This window comes from Equus przewalskii, chromosome 20 (genome assembly GCF_037783145.1).
Source record: "Equus przewalskii isolate Varuska chromosome 20, EquPr2, whole genome shotgun sequence".
NCBI lineage: Eukaryota > Metazoa > Chordata > Mammalia > Perissodactyla > Equidae > Equus > Equus przewalskii.
Window position 1 is genome coordinate 24,042,170 of NC_091850.1, and position 7,237 is coordinate 24,049,406.

A 7,237-nucleotide genomic window follows, 5' to 3' on the forward strand; every position below is an offset into this window, starting at 1 on the left:
CTGATGATCAGTGATGTTGAACATCTTTTCATGTGCCTATTGGCCATCTGTATATCTTCTTTGGATAAATGTCTGTTCATGTCCCCTGCCCATTTTTTCTTTTTTTTAAAGATTTTATTTTTTTTTTTCATTTTTCTCCCCAAAGACCCCCGGTACATAGCTGTATATTCTTAGTTGTGGGTCCTTCTAGTTGTGGCATGTGGGATGCTGCCTCAGCGTGGCTTGATGAGTGGTGCCATGTCTGCGCCCAGGATTCGAACTGACGAAACACTGAGCTACCTGCAGCAGAGCGCGTGGACTTAACCACTTGGCCACAGGGCCAGCACCCCCCTGCCCATTTTTTGATCAGGTGGTTTGATTTTTCGTTGTTGAGTTCTGTGAGTTCTTTATATAGTATGGAGATTAACCCTTTGTCAGATATAAGACTTGCAAATATTTTTTCCCAATTAGTGGGCTGTTTTTTTGTTTCAATCCTGTTTTCATTTGCCTTGAAGAAGCTCTTTAGTCTGATGAAGTCCCATTTGTTTATTCTTTCTATTGTTTCCGTTGTCTGAGAAGAGATGGTGTCCAAAAATATCCTTTTGATACTGATGTCAAGGAGTGTACAGCCTATATTTTCTTCTAGAAGTCTTATAGTTTCAGGTCTTACCTTTAGGTCTTTGATCCATTTTGAGTTTACTTTTGTGAATGGTGAAAAAGAATGGTCAATTTTCATTTCTTACATGTACTATCCAATTTTCCCAGCACCATTTGTTGAAGAGACTTTCTTTTCTCCATTGTAGGCCCTCAGCTCCTTTGTTGAAGATTAGCTGTCCACAGATGTGTGGTTTTATTTCTGGGCTTTCAATTCTGTTCCATTGATCTGTGCACTTGTTTTTGTACCAGTACCATGCTGTTTTGATTACTGTCGCTTTGTAGTATGTTTTGAAGTCAGGGATTGTGATGCCTCCAGTTTGTTCTTGTTTCTCAGGGTTGCTTTAGCGATTCAGGGTCTTTTGTTGCCCCATATGAATTTTAGGATTCTTTGTTCTATTTCTGTAAAGAATGTCATTGGGATTCTGATTGGGATGGCGTTGAATCTGTAGATTGCTTTAGGTAGAATGGACATTTTAACTATGTTTATTCTTCCAATCCATGTGCATGGAATGTATTTCCATCTCTTTATGTCGTCATCAATTTCTTTCAGGAAGGTCTTGTAGTTTTCATTGTATAGGTTTTTCACCTCCTTGGTTAAATTTACCCCAAGGTATTTTATTAATTTTGTTACAATTGTGAATGGGATTGTGTTCTTGAGTTCTTTTTCTGCTAGTTCGTTGTTAGAGTATAGAAATGCTACAGATTTATGTATGTTGATTTTGTACCCTGCAACTTTGCTGTAGTTGTTGATTATTTCTATCAGTTTTCCAATGGATTCTTTGGGGTTGTCTATATATAAGATCACGTCATCAGCAAACAGTGAGACTTTCACTTCTTCATTTCCTATTTGGATTCCTTTTATTTCTTTTTCCTGCCTAATTGCTCTGACCAAAACTCCAGTACTATATTGAATAAGAGTGGTGACAATGGACACCATTGTCTTGTTCCTGTTTTCAGGGGGATGGCTTTCAGTTTTTGCCCATTGCGCACGATGTTGGCTGTGGGTGTGTCATATATGGCCTTTATTATGTTGAGGTACTTTCCTTGTATACCCAGTTTATTGAGCGTTTTTATCATAAATGAATGTTGGATCTTGTCAAATGCTTTCTCTGCATCTATTGAGATGATCATGTGGTTTTGTTTCTCATTTTGTTAATGTGGTTGATTGACTTGCAGATGTTGAAACCATCCCCGTGTCCCTGGTATAAATCTCACTTGATAGTGGTGTATGATCTTTTTAATGTATTGCTGTATCAGGCTTGCCAGAATTTTGTTGAGGATTTTTGCATCTATGTTCATCAGTGATAATTGCCTGTAGTTTTCCTTCTTTGTGTTGTCCTTGTCTGGTTTTGGGATCAGGGTGATGTTGGCTTCATAGAATGTGTTAGGAAGCGCCCCATCTTCCTCAATATTCTGGAATAGTTTGAGAAGGATAGGTATTAAATCTTCTTTGAATGTTTGGTAGAATTCTCCAGAGAAGCCGTCTGGTCCTGGACTTTTATTTTTGGGGAGGTTTTTTATTACTGTTTCAATTTCTTTACTTGTGATTGGTCTATTCAGATTCTCTATTTCTTCCTGATTCAGTTTTGGGAGGTTGTAAGATTCTAAGAATTTATTCATTTCTTCTAGGTTGTCCAATTTGTTGGCATATAGTTTTTCATAGTATTCTCTTATAATCTTTTGTATTTCTATGGTATCCAATCTGATTTCTCCTCTTTCATTTCTAATTTTATTTATTTGAGTCCTCTCTCTTTTTTTCTTAGTGAGCTTGGCTAAATGTTTGTCAATTTTGTTTATTTTCTCAAAGAACCAACTCTTTGTTTCATTGATCCTTTCTACTGTCTTTTTTGTTTCAGTTTCATTTATTTCTGCTCTAATTTTTATTATTTCTCTCCATCTACTGACTTTGAGTTTTGTTTGTTCTTCTTTTTCTAATTGTGTTAGGTGTCATTTGATATTGCTTATCTGAGATTTTTCTTGTTTATTGAGGTGAACCTGTATTGTAATGAATTTCTCTCTTAGGACAGCTTTTGCTGCCTCCCAAATGAGTTGGTATGACATGTTTTCATTTTCATTTGTCTCCAGATAATGCTTGATTTCTCCTTTAATTTCTTCAATGATCCATTGGTTGTTCAATACCATGTTGTTTAATCTCCACATTTTTGCACCTTTCCCAGATTTATTCTTGTAGTTGATTCCTAGTTTCATAACATTATGGTTGGAAAAGATGCTTGATATTATTTCAATCCTCTTGAATTTGTTGAGGCTTGTGTGATGAGAACTTTTAAGATTTATTCCCTTAGCAACTTTCAAATGTGTAATACAATATTGACTATAATCACCATGCTGTATGTTACATCCTCATGACATTTATTTTATAACCCTCATGCACTGTTGGTGGGAATGCAAGTTGGTGCAGCCACTATAAAAAACAGTTTGGAGGTTCCCCAAAAAATTAAAAATAGAACTACTATATGATCCAGCAATTCCACTTCTGGATATTTATCCAAAGAAAATGAAAACACTAGTTCAAAAACATGCACCCTTATGTTCATTGCAGCATTATTTACAACATCCAAGATGTGGAAACAACCTAAGTGTACATCAAAGAATGACTAGACAAGAAGATGAATTGTATACACACACACACACACACACCATGGTATAAAATAAAATACCACAGAATACTAGTCTGCCATAAAAAAGAATGAAATCTTGCCATTTGTGACACCATGGATGGACATTGAGGGTGTTATGCTAAGTGAAATAAGTCAGAGAAAGACAAAAGGCTTATGATTTCACTTACAGGTAAAATCTAAAAAACAAAACTCATTGATACAGAGAACATATTGGTGGATGCCAGAGGGGAGGGGTCTGGGGAGTGGGAAGGAGGCGAAAGAGGTCAAGAGGTACAAACTTCATGTCAATTTTTCTTGAAATGAAGAGAAAAATTTTTCTTCTCATTACATGCCAGGAAAAACTGAAGCAGAAAGTTAGACAGTAACACACATTCTAATTGCTGAATGTCAAGGTTAATTTCAACAGAAAGTTAGATATCAAGACATATTCTAGTTATTGAATTTCCAAAAAGTAAGTCATCCTCAAGTGGGAAGAATCAGGCTGGTTCAGTTTCCTCTCTAGTGACAGTTCTCAAAGACAAAGGAGACTTGTCCCCAAATTTGAGTAAAAGAAAGTGACCCAAGAATTTTATTTCCCGTGAAGCTGTCAACAAGTACAAAGGCAGAGAACCTTCATTCTCAGACATGAAAGATATTAAGAAAATTCACACCTCTGAGTTCTTCTTGAAAATAAAATCTAACCAACTAAAGGACAACTCCCAATTTGGGAATATATGAGAAAAGACTGAGAGTGAGCATTGAAGTCATTTATACATGAAACCTATGAATAGTACGTTGGTGGTTGAAGAACAGAATATAAATGTTAGAAACTCTTTAAACATAAGAAAATAAGATAAAAATTTGCAATCAGAGAAAAGATACGTACTTGTAAGTTGGGAAATGTATAATCTTTTTTAATTTTTAAAATGTTTTGGATCTATTTTTATTTGTTAGTTTTTGTTTTTAGTTAATGGCCTTTAAAAAAGAGTAGTTTTAGTTTTACAGAAAAATTAAGCAGAAAGTACACAGTGTTCATATATTCCTCCTCCTAAACACAATTTCCCTTATTTTTAACATCTTGTATTAGCATGGTCCATTTTGTTACGACTGATGAACCAATATTGATAATTATTAACTAAAGTCTGTAATTGACATTAGGGTTTACTCTTGGTGTACATCCTATGGGTTTTGACAAATGTATAATGACATGTATCCACCATTACACTATCATAGAGAATAGTTTCATTGCCCTAAAAATCTCCTGTGTTCCATTTATTTATCTGTCCTTCCATCTCTCTCCCTGACTCCTTGGCAAACGCTGATCGTTTTACCGTTCCATAGTTTTGCCTTTTCACATAATATTTTAAAGCAGTAATTTAATTGATACTGTATAAAATAGGAACATATAATAAAAAATTCATATGGTTTTCATCCCTAATAGTTTTCATTTCTTTTTCTTAACTTTAGAAAAAATTATCTTGTATAAAGTAACACTTATTTGAAGCTTACAATTAATTTCAGTTTTAATTCTTTACCTTTTAAAGTTCAAGAGAAATATTTTTATACCGTTAAATTTAAAATAGTACGCATAGTATGATTGTATTTCTATTAATTTTTTTCTGAAGATATCTGTCTGTTCATTTACCCAATTGCACATATACATAGAGATATATCTGGAATCATATTCAACAAATATCATAAATTTATTCTGGGGCATTGGAATTTTAGGTAATTTGTAGCTGTTTGTAAGTTAATTTAGAGCTGTTTTTCTTTATATATATATCACAGGCATGTATCTTTTCAACAAGAATTATTATTTTAAAAAATAAAATCGAATATATTAAAATAAACATAATGAGATCATGCAAAATTTTTCATCTGCATCAAAAATGCATATCATAACTACAAGATAGGGAAGTGAAGGCTAAAAGCTTGAAACTTACTTTTATTATAGATGAAGGTGAGGTTAAAGAGTGTGCTTCAAAAGCTTAATAAAATATTACACCGTATTAATAATGTCAAAACTAGAAAGTCCCTGTGTGTTCTAAAGACCACATCTAGGATTTTTTTGGGGTTTTTTTTGCTGAGGAAGATTAGCCCTGAGCTAACATCTGTGCCAGTCTTCCTCCACTTTATATGTGGGTCACTGCCACAGCATGGCTGACCAGTGGTGTAGGTGAACTCCCAGGATCTGAACCCATGAACCTGGGCTGCCGAAGTGGAACCCACCAAACTTAACCACTATGCCACAGGACTGGACCCCACATCCAGAATTCTGAGTTTAGCTCTGGATGCAAATTCAAATGCTTTCATTATAGAGTAACTAGGATTTTGAAAGAATCAAAACTAATTCATGAAACACTATCTTATGAAAGACTTAGTATTCTTGTTCTTTGTGATTTTGGAGAATTCATTATGTATTAACAGGTAGAAACTCCGGAGAAAAATAATTTGACTCAGTGATACAAATCTTCCTGAAAGGACTCTGCACCATCGACATCTAAGAATAACTTGGTCAACCTTTTGGCAGGGATGTTGTGGTAAGAATTCAAACCTCAGCCAGGCTATAAGACTGAAAGATCTATAAGTCTCTAAAATATGATCGGTTTTAAGACCTGAGTTTGGAAACAAGCAGAGATGATGTGATGAGCCCAGTGCTTTCACAATCAAATAAATCTATTGAAAACCATACAGACCCTACATTGGGTAATTATCACCAATTGTGAACCACAAGCGTTTCGACAAACAGTTGTTAGCTTTCATCACTCCAAATATTTGGAAAGATTTTTCTTCTCAAGGGGCATTGGTAGAAGAATGGGGAAAGACTATGTACTAATTAAAATGCATATATATATATATATATATATATATTTTTTTTAAGACTGGCCCTGAGCTAACATCTGTTGCCAGTCTTCCTCTTTTTTTTTATCCCCAAAGCCCCAATACATAGTTGTGCATCCTAGTTGTATATCTTTCTAGTTCTTCTATGTGGGACGCTGCCTCAGCATGTCTTGATGAGCAGTGTATAGGTCTGTGCCCAGGATCTGAACTGGTGAACCCTGGGCCACTGAAGTGGAGCACACGAATTTAACCACTATGCCACTGGGCCAGCCCGGAGATGCATATTTTTTTAAGTGATAAGCTTTTATGATCTAAGCAAAGACACTATTGCTTGCCTCTCAATTTTTCTTCTTAGCTTGATTCTCAAAATTCAAATTGAGGGTGTGTAGACAAAGTTGAGAACCACTGCAAAATGTCCTACCTCTCTTAAGCTTTCCTCCACTCTCTCATCATGGTAGATTACTTAGAAATCTACTGTTTAGAAATATTTACCCCTCCCCAACCTCCGTGGTCACCCCGTGCCTCTATAGCCATGTAGGTATGGCTATGGAACCTGGATGGCCTTGTCACTTTGGCGGATGGGACGTTAGTGGACCCGAAGCAATCGAAGGCTTTCAAAAGCCTTTGCAGGACTGGGCCTGCTCCCTTGTGCTTTTGCACATGCCGTGAAAAGAACATGTCTGGCCTCCTTGGTTCAAGGAGGATGAGAGACACGTGGAGCAGAGTCGCCCCCTCAGAGCCCCAGGCCCTCAGTGAGTCACAGGGTCACCCCAGCTGCTGCTGTCTGAACTCGGCTTCCCAGCCGAGCCCAGCCCAGATCAGCCAAACCCCAGCCCACTCACAGACACGCAGGCGCGGGGGTGATCATAAATGATGGTTCTTTTAAGCCACTGCGTTTTGGTTCATTACATAGTGACGGCAAACTGATACATCCACTTTTCCACAATGGTGTAAATATTCACCTGGACCTCTTTAGCGGGCAGTTCACCTTTGCAAAGTTTTTATGGTGTTAGTTTCTTCACTGCTTTTCCAAGAGAAGAAAGATGACATGGAATTTCAGCTAGTTTAAAAAGTTGCACTATACATACATTCCGTAAGTCATATGGGTCAATCTCCTTCAGTTCAGTCTGCAGGTTGGGCAA